We start from the raw sequence: 17,889 nt of genomic DNA, 5'->3' as shown, positions 1-17,889 counted from the left end.
TTATCTCAGTTGCGTGAGTCACATGAGTTCTTTATTAATCACTAGAGGGAGCAGCACAGCACAGAATCATATAAAGTATGGAATTCCAGCTCTGGCCTGAGGAGCTGGGGGAAAACACACTGACCAGATGAAAGCATCTCCCACTACCTCATTAAGGAGTGACACTGTCTGTCATGAAACTAGTTCACATTCAGATGCTCAGCAGAACACATTTTTCAATCTCGAGGAAAAGGAAAGGTGGAAAGATACATTAATTGAAATATAAATGGCAAAAATAGTATAATTACTAAAGAGTGCAATTACTGTACTTAAAAGATAAAATTAGTAGTAAGCTGAAACAATACATGTGGTTATCTGTGACTTTAATACTTTGCAGATTTGAATTTTGCTTGCCTTTTTATCAAAGAATGACAAAGCTTTTACCTTCCCATATGTTTTTCAATGCATTGTTCATTTTAATTTAACATCCCATTCACTTTTTTTTTAACTTTTGAGGTCTTTCAAACCAGCCTTATTAATAATTATACCTTATTGTGTGATTTTTATTTTTATAAATTACCCATTGCTGTCCACCACTGCTGTCACAAACCTGACCAAAAAATGATGCTCAATTGAACATAAAAAAACAGTTCTCTGTAAACCTCAATTAACCATGATGTCTTATGACAGTCAGCATTTACAAGGTATAATTACACGATCACATCTGACATTTCAAGACTAAAGATAATTTAAACGACCTCTGCTTCAAGGGCTCCGTGCAAGCACTAATAATAACATCAATTAGCTTGGCACCATTACAATATAATGAGACTTCACTTAACTGAACCATTAGCTGCAGCAAAACTCTTCATTTAACACTCTTAATTTTCCAACTATCATCAAGCTCAACACTTTGTTAAACTTGATGAAAGGATAGTACATTTGCATGGTATACACATATGACCACAAGACTTAGGAGCAGCAATAGGTTATTCAGCTCTTCAAGCCGTCTTGCAATTCAATAACGTCATGGCTGATCTACTTATATTTCCAATTCCACATTCCCATTTTTCTCCAATAATCTTTAATTCCCTAGCCTATCAATTAACTGCCTACCTCCAACTTAACAAGAACATTCAATGACTCCAACTCCACTCCACTACCTTCTGAGACAGTTACAAGAACACCTGACAAGAATTCTTATCACCTTTGTCCTAAATGTGTGACTCTTAATTTTAAAATAGTGTCCCCTAGTTTTAAACAGACCCACAAGAGTAAATGTCCTTTCCACATGTACTATGTCAAGGCTATTCAGAATCTTATAAACTTTAATCGAACTATCCCTTACTGTTCTGAATTCAAGTGAATAAAAGCCCAGTCTGTCCAATTTTTCCTTATAAGATAACTCATTCATTCCAGGTATAAATCTAGTTAACCTCATCTGAATCACCTCCAATTATGTTTTTTCCATAAATAAGGAGACCAAAACTGCACATAATATTTGACATGTAATTTCATTTGTGCCTTGTAAAACTGAAGCATAACTGTTCTGTTATGTTTCTGTTCTGTTTTTCTGTTTAACTTCTCTTATAATTAAGGCTCACATTCCATTAGCCTTCCTGATTACATGCTGTATCTAAATGCTAACTTTTTGTAACTTGCACACTAGAACAGTAGATATCTCTACACTTCAGAATTCTGCAGTCAATCTACAGTTAATCAATATCCTGCTTTTTTATTCTACCAACATAACATTTTTCCATATTATACTCCATCTGTCATTTTTTTTGCCCAGTCACTTAACCTACCTATATCAGTCTGCATCCCCATCCTGCCTATTTTATATCATCTGAAAATTTAGCCACATGCCTTCAATCCCACAACTAAGCAATTGATATAAATTCTAAAAATTGAGGGTTCAGCACAGACCCCTTTGGGACTCTGCTTGCATCATTCTAAAAATCCAAAAAAAAAACTGTTTAATGTACATTCTGTTTTCTGCTGCCAGAAATCTTTCTCTCCATGCTAAAATGTTATCCCTACATCATAACCTCCGAACTTATGCAATCATTCTTTCTGTAGAACCTTGTCTAAAGTCTTCTAGAAATTCATGCATAGCACATCAATAGGCACTTTTATAACATTCTCACAACCTGGAGAAGCAACACTCACTCCTTAATTTTTTTTTCAATATCTATTACTGTCTATTTCTATATTTCTAGCAAATTGCCTCTTATGGTCTAACTGATTTATTCATATTAAACTTTAGTCATTCGCTGCCAACGTTTACATTCTGATCAATCATCTGACCTCTCATTCACTTTGCACAATTATGAGCTTTTGCCCTAAGTTTGATGTTCTCTTTAAATTCTTTAGTTAACTGCAAATGTGGGTTCTCTCAAAATTTTTCTTTATAGTAGGTACTTACTCTAAATATTTTGAGATATTAATTTAAATGTCTTCTATTGTTTCTGTACTGATCTATCTCCTAGCCTTATATCCTAGATCGCTTTAGCTAGCTCAGCTTTCATGCAGACATCATTGCATTTTTTTCAGCATTCAAATACTAAATCTTAGACCCATCCTTCATGCTTTCAAATTGGATGCAAAATTCAATCATATTGTGATTGCTGCTACCTAGAAATGCCTTTGTCCTGAACCTTTTAAGTAATCCTGTCATATTACACAATGACAAGTCTAGAAGGTCTCTGGCTTGTTCCAGAATGTGTTGCTCTAAAAAATGATATTAAAAGCATTTTATGCTCTCTTCTTTGAGGCCACTATGGATGAAGGCTATTCCTGATAAAGAGCTTATGCTCGAAATGTCGACTTTCCTGCTCCTCAGATGCTCCCTGACCGACTGTACTTTTCCATTTCCACACTTTTCGACATTGAGGCCATTACTGCCAATCTTAGTTTACAAGTTTATACGTTAATTTAAACCTCCCATAATTATTGTTGTCCCTGCATTGCAAACACCTGATAATTCTTCAAGTATATTTCAACTGAATTGTGGTTACTGTTTGGGGTTCTGCAGACCATTCCCAGTATGGCGTCTTTCCCCTACAATTCTGCATCTCTATCCAAACCGATTCTACATTCAGGTCTCCGGAACCAAGGTCATCTCTAACTATTACACCAATACCAGCTTTGATTAGATGAGTTACTCCTCTGCCTTTATCAAGTTATGTATTCTTCTTGAATGTCATACATGCCTCAATATTCAGAATTCAATCCTTATCATCCTGCAGTCATGGATCTGTATTCCTTATTCAAGATGTGCTATCAATTCATTAACTTTGTTGTGAAACCCATATGCATCCAGAAAATGGGCATTTAGTATTTTTGTCATTTTTATAGCATCTAGTATTCAATGCCAGTTAATTCTTAGAACTTTTTCCTGCCATTCTTTGACCTTCTTTGTTGATATTCATATTTTGCTGCCCTGCCTCGACTCTATCCTTTGATTTGTTATAATCACACAAGCTTGATCACACACTCCATGTCTTTGGTGTAAAGGTATCTCTACTTCCCTCGGCATGCAGCTCATGGAATCACCAATCCCAGCACAGTTTAGGGGTAGACCATCCCAAATGCCTCCACACTCATGCCAGTACAACAACTCACTTCTCCCACATCAGTCTTTAAGCCATGCAATCTCCAACTTTATTCATCCTATACCAGCTTACATGTAGCTCAGCCATTTATTGCATGTGATTCTTTTTTTGTTGTTGTTTCAGCACCCAAACTCTCATACTTCCTCCTATTCTATTAATATCTTTGGTATCAATATGGACCATGATCAGTGGATCCACCCTTCTTCACTGCAAGCTCTTCTCTTCTTTTCCTATCATAAGTTTATATCCAGTCTAGAGCAGATATCCTGAATTCTAGCATTAGGAAGACAATGCAGCCACTGGACTCATATTCTTTGCGTCAATATTAGAGTGGTGCTGAAGATGCACAGCAGGTCAGGCAGCATCCGAGGAGCAGGAAAATCAAGGTTTTGGACAGGAGCCCTTATCAGGAATGAGGCTGGAAGCCTCGGGGGTGGAGAGATAAAATCACATTCCTTGTGGCAGAGAACAGTGTCAATCCCCCTCATGATACTGTCCCTTACTAACACTACAGAGTGGAGAGTGGGCTGGAGCATCAAGGAGCTTTAGCAAAACTGGAGTTAATAGAAATTGGGGGATAGCTCTCAAATGGTTGAAGTCATACCAAGCAGAAAGGAAGGTCATCAAAACCAATCATCTGAGCCCTGGACATCCCTGCAGGAGTTCTTTAGTGTAGCAGAAAGTGAGGACTGCAGATGCTGGAGATCAGAGCTGAAAACGTGTTGCTGGAAAAGGAATCCTGAAGAAGGGCTCATGCCCAAAACGTCAATTCTCCTGCTCCTTGGATGCTGCCTGACCTGCTGCACTTTTCCAGCAACACATTTTCAGCTTCTTTAGTGTAGCCCCAACCATCTATAGTGACTTCATTAATTACTTTGTGCTTGTTAATGTTGCACAATGTTGACAGTTGTCCATGACTTCATAGATGCTGAGGCAATGTCTATATGCAGCAAGAACTAGACAACATTCAGTCTTGGGTTCATGAGTGTATTTGAATGTCAAGGGTCAATGTTTAGATTCTCTCATGTAGGAATTTATCTTTGCCTGGTAATGATCAACTCTGGCAAGAGTGAATCTAAAGACTATGTCAGCAAGACCTATTCAGAAGCTTGGGAGCTTTGTGGTTAGTAACTCACCTCCTGACTCTCTGAAGATAGCTCTCCCACTTGCCATACATTCCTAGATATCAATAAGGATGGTTGACTTGACTAAATGTACCTTTCTTGTGCCTGAAACCTGGGTCTAGGTCAATGACAGGTGGCACATTTGGTTTTATTCATATTATGTCTTTATGTGACAATTTGATATGACTGAGTGGCTTGCTGGGCCATTTAAATAACAGCTAAGTGTCAGTCACTATATTGTGGACCTGGAGTCACATATATACACCAGATTAGGTAAGAATGGCAGATTTCCTTTTCAGAAGGGCATTATGAATCAGATAAGCATTTATGACATTCCAGTAGCTTTACAATCACGATTACAAGTATTCTAATCCCAAGTTATTTAACTGTGTTTGAATATCCACCCATCTGCTATGCTGCAATTAAACTCATGTCTCTAAATCATTGTCCAGTAACATTACCACAACACCCCAGTACCTAGTTTAATTTAATTGTACAGTTCTTATGGTTCACCTCTTATCTCATATTTGAACATGCCTGTGCTTTGTTAAGAAATCAATATTAAATAGATATACCTAAAATAAATAGCTACAAATCAGCATCAGTGGTAGCATGATTATTCCCCCTTGAAGTTCTGTGGTACTAGTCATGGGTTGTGTGAGTCCTTGTGTGGCTGATGAGCCCATTCCGAGAGCCGTATATTTGAGATGTGTTTCCAAGAAGTGGACTTGGTCCTTGGTGTCAAGATTGATGCCTGAAAGAGGAAAGAAATATTAAAAATAACAATATAACCTTACATTGTGATATTTGTTGACAGATCAATATTGTCTGGAACACTTGGGATAACTCCAATGATCTTCTTTAAAATTGTTGCATAATGTCCTTTACATTCACAGGTGAAGGTAGATGGAGATTTAACTTAATATTGCAACCAAAAGGCAGTACCTTCAACATTGTATTTTAACCCTGTGGGACTACCATGGAATCAACAAAATGGCTTAACCGGACCTATGTCCAGATTAGGCCCAATTCAGCTGGGCAGCATGCTTCAGGTCTCCACTGTCAGTTTTCTCTGTGTCACAAGGACAAATTGGTGTCATAGCTTTCTCTGGTACTCCACATGTCATAGAGTCTGCAAAGTTTCAGCATAAACTGAAACGGGCATGGCCGGAGCTGTTTGAGAAGTATTGTGTCATGCTCCTGGATCCAATGCAAAAAATGCTTTAATAATTGAATGAGGCCAGAAAATGTAACTTCAATTTCTCATTCACTTATATCTTGCTTTACCTCACACCATTCTGCCTTATGAAGCCTACTCCACCTCTTTATTCCCAATGCCCACTAATTTTCTGAATGCCTCCATCAATTTTGTCTTGTGCACTTCTTACCAACTATACATCGTCCACTAACATTCATCCTGATCCTTATGGCTTTTGAGACCTATCCATTATTGTCACCTTCATCAAATGTATGCATTTTACCATGCAAACACATACAATTACTTGGGTCTTCTCTTTACGCTCTGGTAAAACAGGGTACAAAACAGAAGGTGAGAACTAGAGGTAACCCTCCACACAACTGATGATGAAGAAAATGCTGGAGATCAGTGGTATCTTAAGATTCTTCCACAATGCAGACAGAGAAATAGGTTCTCTGGTTACCAAGCGGCAGAATGAAATATAATGCACCAAAGTGTCATGCACTGTTCAGTCACATTGATTTGATTTTGCAGTAATTCAAATATAATCATCTTGACAGCCACTGCTACAAATGCAAGATTTTGTAATCATGATTTGGAGATGCCAGTGTTGGACTGGGGTGTACAAAGTTAAAAAACACACAACACCAGGTTATAGTCCAACAGGTTTAATTGGAAGCACACTAGCTTTCGGAGCGTCGCTCCTTCATCAGGTGATAGTGGAGGGCTCGATCGTAACACAGAATTTATAGCAAAAATTTACAGTGTGATGTAACTGAAATTATACATTGAAAAATTGATTGCTAAGCCTTTCATCTGTTAGAATACAGTGATAGTTTCACTTCTTTCATTGTAAATCACAAAACTTTTTTTTAAAAAGTTGCATTCTCAGGTTAGCTGTTAACAATGGTGATAGCTAGACAATATGTTGCAGGTGTTGGCCCCTTGTGTTCTCTGTCTGTGCCATGATGTTTAGATTGATTCTAATCTAAAATGTGAGATAACGGAGTTTTACATAAATTCATGCAGTTTTTGAGTTCAGAGTTCAACATGAATGCATGCAGTTTTTGAGCAAAGTACAAATTCACCCCACTAAATATATGTGTGCATGTGGGTCTTTGTCTGTCTGTGTCTGTCTGTCTGTCTGGGTTGGGGGTTGTGAGTGTGAGAAAGTGTGTGTGTGTGCGTGTAGTGAGTGCAGAGTGTCCTAAGTCTGTGAGGGGGTGCATGTGTGAGTGTGGGAGTGTGCGTGTCTGTAAGGGTGTGTGTGTATGTGTGTCCGTGTGTATGTGTGTATCGGAGTGCCTGTGTGTGTGTGAGAGTGTGTGTGTGTAGGAGTATCTGTGTGTGTGTATAGTGCAATGGTGGTCACCTGTAATGTGACATGAACCCAAGATCCCGGTTGAAGCCCTCCCTATGGGTACCGAACCTAGCTATCAGCCTCTGCTCGGCCACTTTTCTCTGCTGCCTGTCCCAAAGTCCACCTTGGAGGATGGTCACCCGAAGGTCCAAGGCTAAATGTCCTGGACCACTGAAGTGTTCCGCAACTGGGAGGGAATCCTCCTATCTGTTGATTGTTGTGCGGTGCCCATTCATCCGTTGTCGTAGCCAATGTACCATGCCTGCAACATATAAGACAGACAACGTTGGCTGAGTCACATGAGCACCTGCCATGTACAAGGTGGGAGGTGTCCCTACGCGTAATGGTGGTATCTATGTCCACACTCTGACACGTCTTCCGCAGTCACACTGGCACCATCCCCCACCTTCTCCTCCACCACATGGATGACTGTATTGGCATCAGCTCCCACGAGGAGGTTGAACAGTTCATCAGCTTCACGAACACTTTCCACCCTGACCTCAAGTTCACCTGGACTACCTGGACCTACCTACCTACCTACTATTTACTATCTATGCTACTTAACTATGTGATCTACCTGTATTGCTCACAAGACAAAGATTTTCACTGTGCTTCGGTACACGTGACAATAAATTCGATTCAATTCAATTCAGATACCTCCCTCCCCTTCCTGGACCTCTCCAACTCCATCTCTGGCAACCAACTCAACATGGACATCTATTTCAAATCCACAAACTCCCACAGCTACCTGGAAACACCCCCCACCCCCACCACTGTATAAGCCCACAATTCCCCCACCTCCACCGTATCTGCTTCCAGGAGGAGCAAATCCACTCCAAGACATCCCAGATGGTCTTCTATTTCAAGGACCCCAATTTCCCCTCCCACATGATCAACAATGCCCTCCAGCGCATCTCTCCACTTTCCCCACCTCCGCCCTTGAGTACCATTCCTCTGACAGCAACAAGGATAAAGCCCCCACACTCATGCCGGTCCTCACCTTCCACCCCACTTATCTCCGGATACATTGCATTATCCTCCACATTTATGCCACCTACAATCTGACCTCACCACCAGAGATATATTTCTGTCCCCGATATATGCATACCGCAGAGACCATTCCCTCCATGACTCCCTCATTACGCCCATGCCCCATGTGTGTGTGTGTCTGTCTGGGTTGGGGGTTGTGAGTGTGAGAAAGTGTATGTGTGTGTGTGTAGTGAGTGCAGAGTGTCCTAAGTCTGTGAGGGGGTGCATGTGTAAGTGTGGGAGTGTGCATGTCTGTAAGGGTGTGTGTGTATGTGTGTCCGTGTGTATCGGAGTATTATGCCCATGCCCCCCCACCAGTTCATCCTCCACACATGGCACTTTCTCTTGCCACCACAAGGGATGAAAAACCTGGGCCCATATCTCCACCGACCCTCCATCCAAGGCCCAAAGAACGTTGTCACATGTGGCAGAGATTTTCTTACACATCCATACACCTCATCTACTGTGTCTGTTGCTCTTGATGTGTGCTTCTCTATACTGGGGAAACAGGACTCCAACTTACACAGCAGTTCAGGGAATGTCTCTGGAACACATGCACCGAACAACCCCACCACCTTATGATCGACCACTTCAACTCCCCCTCCCATTCCATCAAGGACATACAAGTCCTGCACCTCCGCCAAATCCAAGCCACGCGACAACTGAGGTTGGTGGAGATAACAACAGCTGAACAGCTAGCTACTTTCAAAGAGTAGATGGTACAGATACAGTGGAGGTACAATCCCTCAAATGAGAATGGTAGGACAAACAAATCTAGAGTTTCCTGGATGACACAGGAAGTAGGAATAAACATTAGAAAGAGAAACTGTGCTCATGATATGTGTATGGCAGAAAAATACAACTGACGACCAACCCAAGTACTGAAGGTTTAGAGAGGAGGTGAAGAAATAAATAAGAAATGTGTTGAGGAATTACAAAAAAATACTAGTCGTTAGCATAAAGTGGTATTCCAGAGTCTTCTGTAGGCATATAAATAATAAAACAGTGGTTACGGTGGGAATAGTACCAATGGTAATGCCAAAAAGGAATTATACATCAAGGCAGGGGCCTGACAGGGATGTTATGCAGTCATAGAGTTATACAGTGCGGAAACAGACCCTTCAGTCCAACTCATCCATGCTGACCAGATATTCTAAACTGATCTAGTCCCATTTGCCAGCATTTGGCCCATATTCCTCTAAACCCTTTTTATTCACGTACCCATCTTTTTAAATGTTGTAACTGTACCAGCCTTCATCAATTCCTCTGGCAGCTCATTCCATACACGCACCACCCTCTGCATGACAAAGTTACCCCTCAGGTCCCTTTTAAATCTTTCACTGCTTGCCTTAAACCTATGCCCTCCAGTTTTGGATTTGCTTACCCTTGAAAAAAGATTGGTAATTCACTCTATCCATGCCCCTCATAATTTTATAAGCATCTATAAGGTTACCCTTCAGCCTCCGATGTTCCAGGGAAAAAAGCCACAGTCTATTATAGCTCAAACCCTCCAATCACAGCAACATCTTTACAAATCTTTTCTAAACCTTTTTAAGTTAACAATATATTTCCTATAGCAGAGAGATCAGCACTTAATGCTGTACTCTAAAAGTGGCCTCACCAATGTCCTGTATACACGTGTTTCATTAATGCAAATTCACTCTAACACCATTGATAAATTGGGGGCACTGTTTCTAAAGCACAGGATTTTAAATGGTGTATGGGTTATAAAGCAATTCTGGCCCCATCAGTTTAAATGGTGCTGCTAATACAGGATTTTCTTATAACACAGGATTGCACGAGAACTGAACTGCCATGATATAACAGAATTAACTGTTGTTGCAACATAACATCACAATTCCCATATTCCTTGCACTGACCAATGAAGCCAAACATGCCAAATGCCTTCTTCACCATCCTGTCTATGTGCTACTCCACTTTCCAGGAACTGTGCACTTGCACCCTTCAGTCTCTTTGTTTGGCAAAACTCTCCATAGCCCTACCACGAACTGACTAAGTCCAGCCCTGATTTGCTTTACCAAAATATTAAATGAATACTTTGCACTCATCTTTACAAAAGAGGAGGATACTGCCCAGACCATAGTGAGAGAGGAAACTCTGTCAATAGAATAGTTAAAAATTAATCAGGAAAATGTCTTGCACAGATTGTTGGCATTTAAAGCTGGCAGTACTCTGGGACCAGATGACATGCAATGATTTGAAAGGAATTTACGGCAGAATTTATGGGGACATTGACTATAATCTTTCAGTCTCCCCAGGCATTGGAAGTCTCCCCAGAAGACTGAAGAATTGCAAACATTACAGTCTCTAACACCATGGATAGAAGCTTGGCTGTCTGGCAGAAAGCAGAAAGTGGGGATAAAAGGTTCCTTCTCAGGATGGCAGCCAGTGACAAGTGGTGTTCTGCAAGGCTCAGTGGAGGGACCACAACTTTTCACTTCATACATTAACAATCTAGATGAAGGAATTGAAGGCATTCTGACTAAGTTTGCAGATGATACACAGACAAGTAGAGGGACAGATAGCACTGAGGAGGCTGGGAGGCTGCAAAGGTATTTGGACAGGTTAGGAGAATGGACAAAGAAGTGGCAGATGGAGTACGACATGGGAAAGTGTCAGGTCATGCACTTTGGTTGGAAGTTTAGAAACACGGACTATTTTCTAATTGGGGAGAAAGTTCAGAAGTCTGAAGTTCAAAGAGACTTGAGAGTTCGAGTCTATAATTCTCTCAAGGTAAACTTACAGTTTGAGGCAGTAGTTGGGAAGGCAATTGCAATAATGGCATTTATTTTGAGAGGACTTGAATATAAAAGCAGGGAAGTACTTCTGAGGGTCTGGTCAGATCACATTTGGAGTATTGTGTGCAATTTTGGGCCCATGTCTCAGGAAGGATGTACTGGCCCTGGAGCACATTCAGAGGAGGTTGACAAGAATGGTCCCAGGAATGAAAAGCTTAACATTTAGTTAATGTTTGAGGATTCTGAGTTGATTCTCAATGGAGTTTAGAAGGATGACAGGGGATCTAATTGAAACAAACAGAATACTAAAAGGCCTGGACAAGGTAGATGTTGGGCAGATGTTTCCATTGGTAGAAGAGACTAGGACCCAAGGTCCTAGCCTTACAGTAAAGGGAAGACCTTTAAGAATGGAGATAAGGAGAAACTTCTTCAGCCAGAGAGTGGTGAATCTATGGAATTCATTGCCACAGAAGGCTGTGGAGGCTAGGTCATTGAGTATGTTTAAGATGGAGAAAGGTAGGTTCTTGAGTATCAAGGGGATCAAGGGTAACAGGGACAAAGATGGACAATGGGTTTGAGAAACATATCAGCCATGCTTGAATTGTGGAGCAGACTCAATGGGCTGAATGGCCTAATATCTGCTCTATGTCTTACGGTCTTATAGTCTTTTGGTCTAAATTGGCATTGTCCCAGATATTCCAACCAGGCATGTTTCCACTGTGCAGGGAGGGAGCATGTAAGATAGATTAAATAGCTAGCCAACTACCTTCCCATGTACTTCGGAGCTTTCCCTCATTTTACTGGAAAGGGCGAGCACCGAAATCAATAGGTTATTTGCCTCAGGTCAGTAAATAATTATTGGTCAATTGAAAGCTTGTTGAATAATACCGTTTATGCAGCAATGGCAGCCCCAGAAAAGAGTGACTCCTCTTTCGTTCCAATTTGCTTATATCCCCAAGATATCCTGCTAAATAACATCACTTAACTTGGTCCAGCAATCCATGTCTGCTTTCTTCCCAGGTCAATGAGCAATGCTGACAGCAGCTCAGCTGTGATGCTGCTAGGACTGAAAGGCAGGAGCTCCTCCAACTGAAGGGCAGACATCCCACTATTATCTTATTAATGCTGTCTGCAGCATAATATTGTGCCTGACCAACATTTTAGTCCTCCCTCTTCCCCATCCTTAACCTTCCTTGGGCTTTGCAAATGACCTTCTAATGGAGGATCCTTCAAAACTAACTCAATGCCCCATACCTCAGTTGAAGTAGCTCAGAAAATGAATGCAGAAGCCACATCCCACCTTTGTGCATTAGCTGACATAAGTAAAGATTTTAAGTGTCCAAAAACTTCTTTTAAAAACTATGGAGAGAAGGTAAGTATGACAGGCATGTGCATGAGATGGTGGCATAGGTAATGGTGAGTGAAGTAAGTGAGTATGGGGACAGAAAGGCAAAACCCCTTTGTTCTCGTCCCTGAGTGCACCCAGTGCTCTCCACGGTTGTCAATCTTCCATACTCTGAATGTCAACATGGATCATGTTACTAACCTATTGTATGTTCAAATCTAAATTAAGTTTAACAATCAATACTGTACCTAAAACAGAAGACAGAGGATAGGGTGTTTAATCTCATTGGAAAAAGTGGGAAGGCTGACTGATTACCAATATCATAGAGACTGGGGCTTGCTATTGTAAAACCAACTGTATACATGGGTTAATAAGATTTTCGAGAAAGAAGACCCAAATGAATTAATTTAGGACTAGTTACCTTAGGTTTTAAAGGCAGAGTCAAAAATAATAAGATTGGAAAGAACTCATAGGGTTGGAAAGCAATACCCCAAATCTAATAGGATTCAAATGACCGTGATAATGCAATTTCACATTACAAAGATTGCTAGAAGGCTCTTGATATGGAGCCAGGCTAGAAGGAGAAATTAAGATGGATGGCAACAGGATAATAAGTTCTTCAGACATTTCACCACATTTAAAAAAAAAGGAGAAAATCTGACAAGGTTAAGAAAATACTTTGGAAATCTGGCCTTCAATTTAGATTGTGCAATAAATGATTTGACTCCTTTTTTCACTGAATCTTGAATCTTATTCACAAAAGAAAGCCAACAAAAATGTAGGATAGGGAAGGCCCAATAAGAACAATTATTTGGCAAAATAATCTTCCTTAACATAAAAGGTATATAGATACGAAAATAAACATAGCCTGTGCAGCATAAAGCATTTATCAATATTCATGCTTAATGTTGAAGGGACAGCTATTTGTAAGTATTTTTATGAGCTATTTTAAATACTGGTCTCCCTTCTGTATCCTTTATTACATTGTGTTATAGTCAGATCTTTTCAGTTCGTTACACAAAATTAACAAAAACAAATTGGCTATATAAATACAGACCATCTTTTCCTTTATAAAAAAAACAAACTATTAAATAGGTTTGAAAAGTGTCCACAGACAAAATCAGGTGCATTTTCAACTAACTGTTAGATGAATAAATTTCTTGCAATGTATGCATCCAGCAAAAGAACAAGATATCAGTACGACTTACTCAGAATACCTTTGCGCTCTGTTTTTATTAATGTACTTCTCTGTATAATTGTTTTAGTACTCATTCGTGGAACATGGATATCACCAGCAATTATTGCCCATCACTAATTGCCCTTAATAAGATGATGAGCTACCTTCTTGAACCACTAGATGCCTTTGGGGCTAACACAGTACTGTTGGGAAGGGAATTTGACCCTTTGGAGGTAAAGGAATGGCAATACAGTTGTGTGTCAGGGTGATGTATGACTTGGAAGGGTACTTGCAGATGGTCACCTTCCCATGCATCTGATACCCTTACCCAGTTTTAAATTTCATGACCTGTTCAAGCTCTGTCCCATTTAGCATGGTGGTAGTGCCACAGAGAAAAGATGGTGAGTATCCTCAATGTGAAGAATGGACTTTGCCTTCACAAGACCTGTATGGAGGTCATTCCTGCAGATACCATTGTAGACAGATGCATCTGCAATAGATAGATTGCTGAGGATGAGGCTTTTCCTTTATTGTCTTTTCCTCACCACCTGCTGCAGAGCCCATCAAACAATTATGTCCTTTAGGACTCATTCAGCTCAGCTCAGTTGAAGTTCCCCACACAAAGTATATTCTGTGTCCTTGGTACATTCAGTTTTTCCTATAAGTGGCATTCAACATAGATCCATTACCTGAGGGGAGATGCTTGGTAATCAGCAGAAAGTTTCCTTACTCATGTTTGATCTCATATCATAAGACTTCATGGTGTCTCTGGTGGTCAATGTTCAGATCAAATTGCCCTATGTCCAATGTCTCAATCATGCACTATACATTGCAAGTCAAGGGAATACCTATCCCTACCACACCCTCAAATGCACTGCATTTAACCCACTAGTGTCAAGCAACCAAACAAAGGTAGTGGTAACAGTACATTAAAGCAACAAAAGCTGTATCAGATGCAGTAGGAATGGTTACATAGAAATAAACTAGATCAAAAACTGAAAAAAAGAAAAATCACTATTGTGTTATAGAAATGTAGCAGTCAGTTTGCTTAAAGCAAAATTCTCAAAAACAACAATGTAATAAAAACCAAATCATCTATTTTAGTAGAGTTGCTGGAGGGATAAGTATTGGGCAAAACAAGAGGATAATTTCTCTCCTTGTTTTCTTTGAATTGATATGGAATTTTTACATTCACATAGGAGGGACACAAGGTCTTTGATTAATATTTCAGCTGAAAAATGGAACCTTTGACAGTGCAGAACTCCCTCAGTACCGATATGGAATAGATCTTGAACTGAAAGCTTCAGTCTCAGAGAAGAGAGAAGTATCAACTGAGTCATAATGAGAGGCACAAGTATATTCACAGTGTTTGAAGAGGAAAGGATGTTTGAAGTTAGGTTGCATATTCCTGCAGGAACACATGGGTGAAGAAGGTTTTTTGAGGAGACAGGTGATGAGATGGCAGCTTTGAAAGGGAGGGTATAGTACCTGAATTGAGTATATTGCTGACAATATCAGTTAACACGGCCAACCAAGGCATTATTTGAAATCTTCATTGCTTCAAGGGCAAACTTTGCATGCTAGAAGACTCTCTTGGTAATGCGTGTGTTTGACAACCACAGTTTGCTAAATATTAAACCTAATGAGTGGAAATTCAAGGGTACGAGAATGCATCCAAATTGCTAATTTGAATAAAATAAAACAAAGAACTGCAAAAGATAAAGATCTGAAAGAAAAGCAGAAATTGTTGGAGAAACTTAGCAGCTCTGGCAGCATATGTGGAGTGAAAGCCGAGTTAACGTTTCAAGTCCAGTGACCTTTCTTCAGAACTAATAGTAGCTACGAAGAGATGGCATATAAGCTGCAAACAGGGACTGGGGCAGGTGGGGGCGGGGAGAGGCAGGGGGGAAGCTGTAGGAGTGATGGAGTTGGAAGGAAGGTGTGGTTTGACTTCCTGATGTGTTTTGAACCGAAAGTTAAAAATAAAAGCCATAATTTATTGTCTCACCTTGTATCCGATGTGAAGAGAATTAGTAAGTTTACAGTGAAACTTTCTCTACTGTGTTTGATCTAGTCCCTAATTTATATTCAAAATATTTTTCCAGTTGAAGGGGTAAGTAACTCAATTGTTAAGTATCATCCTTCATTTTACTTTGTATTTCCTTCTGTTCCTATCTGAAATTGATTGTCAACTGATTCAGTTGCTTGGTTGATTGGTCTTGTTCAGTTAGGAGAAAGGGGGACTGCAGATGCTGGAGTACCAGAGTTGAAAAATGTGGTGCTGGAAAAACACAGCAGGCCAGGCAGCATCCAAGGAGCAGGAGAATCGACGTTTCGGGCATAAGCCCTTCTTCAGGAATGAGGCTGGTGTGCCAAGGGGACTGAGATAAAAGGTAGGGGGGGAGGGAATTTGGGGGAGGGGCGCTGGGAATACGATAGGTGAGGGTGAGGATGATAGGCCGGAGAGGGGTTGGGGGCGGAGAGGTCGGGAACAAGATTGCAGGTCAAGAGGCATTACTGAATCCGAGGGTTGGGACTGAGATAGAGTGGGAGGGGGAGTTAAAGTGTTCAGCCACGGGGCGGTTGGGTTGGTTGGTGCGGGTGTCCCAGAGGTGTTCCCTGAAACGTTCCGCAAGTAGGCGGCCTGTCTCCCCAATGTAGAAGAGACCACATTGGGTGTAGCGGATACAGTAAATGATGTGTGTGGAGGTGCAGGGAACACTTTAACTCCCCCTCCCACTCTGCCAATGACATGCAGGTCCTTGGCCTCCTCCATCACCAGATCCTGGCCACATGACGCCTGGAGGAAGAGCCCCTCATCTTCCGCCTAGGAACCCTCCAACCGCTTGGGATGAATGTAGATTTCTCCAGCTTCCTCATTTCCCCTCCCCCCACCTTATCTCAGTCCCAACCCACGGATTCAGCACCACCCTCTTGACCTGCAATCTTCTTCCCGACCTCTCCGCCACCACCCCCTCTCTGGCCTATCACCCTCATACTCACCTCCTTCCACCTATCGTATTCCCAGTGCTCCTCCCCCAAATTCCCTCCCCCTACCTTTTATCTCAGCCCGCTTGGCACATCATTCCTGAAGAAGGGCTTATGCCCGAAACGTTGATTCTCCTGCTCCTCAGATGCTGGCGGCCTGCTTTGTTTTTCCAGCACCACATTTTTCAACTCTGGTCTTGTTCAGTGTCTGACACATTTATTGTTAATACCGAATTATTGAATAGGTCATATATGGCAGTGGCCTGAATAATCCCAGTCTCATGTCCAGTAATGTTAACTCATCAGCTTGGGAGTAGGCTAAAGAGTGGGAATGCAACCTATGAATCTCTCACTCACAAATTGCTCAGTCTGATCCCTAGATGGTTGAAGCTTATCAACATAGCTTTTTGTAGATTGAAACTGAAAGATATAAACTTTGGATCTGTGTAATTAGGGAGACGGCTATTATGTTTCTGGAGTTATGCATAATACATGATAAACTACAATACATGTAACTGCAAAGATTGAGATATTGAACATCTCTATACTTTTGGGAAGACTTTGCAGAACGTTTGTCTGGGTTCAAGTGACCTCTGTAAAAGATCCTACACAGACAGCAATCTTTCATAGCCAAAATCCTTACATTCAGAATGTTCCTTTTTAGAACTTAAGCACAACCACCTAGGTCATACTGCAGTGTGGTGCTGAGAGAATGCTGCATACATGTTACACTGAGGTTCTCTCCAGCCTCTCAAGTAGATGTAATTAGTTCATGGCACCATATCAAGGAAGAGTGCTCACCCTCGTGTTCCTCAAGCATCATGAAAAAAAAATCATCTGGACTTTGTCACAAAACTATCCTTGGAATCTTGCTGTAGGTGCACCAACAATGCTGTTAGGGAGGGAATAGGCACACTCATTGACAATGAAGAAACAGCAATATATTACCAAGTCACAACGATGAAAGTCTTGGAGGGTAACTTTCACCATTTATCTGCTGCCCTTGTCCTTCTCAATGCCAGTGGCCATGGTTTGGAAGGTGTTGGATGAGGATTCTTGATGAGTTCCTGCAGTATATTTCGTAGATAGTACACATTTCTGCTACTGAGTGTCAGTGGTGGAGGGAGTGAATACTTATGGATGTGGTGCCAATCAAGCTTTGAACTGGATGCTGTCAAGCTTCTTGAGCATTTTTTGGAGATTTATTCATTCAGGCAAGTGACAGTAATCTATCATGTTCCTGACTTGTGCTTTGTAGATGTTGGATGGACTCTGGGGAGTCAGAAGGTAAGTTACGGCATAATTCCCAGCCT

Source organism: Chiloscyllium punctatum, chromosome 2 (assembly GCF_047496795.1).
Source record: "Chiloscyllium punctatum isolate Juve2018m chromosome 2, sChiPun1.3, whole genome shotgun sequence".
Classification (NCBI taxonomy): Eukaryota; Metazoa; Chordata; class Chondrichthyes; order Orectolobiformes; family Hemiscylliidae; genus Chiloscyllium; species Chiloscyllium punctatum.
Note: the sequence above shows the minus strand (reverse complement) of the source record.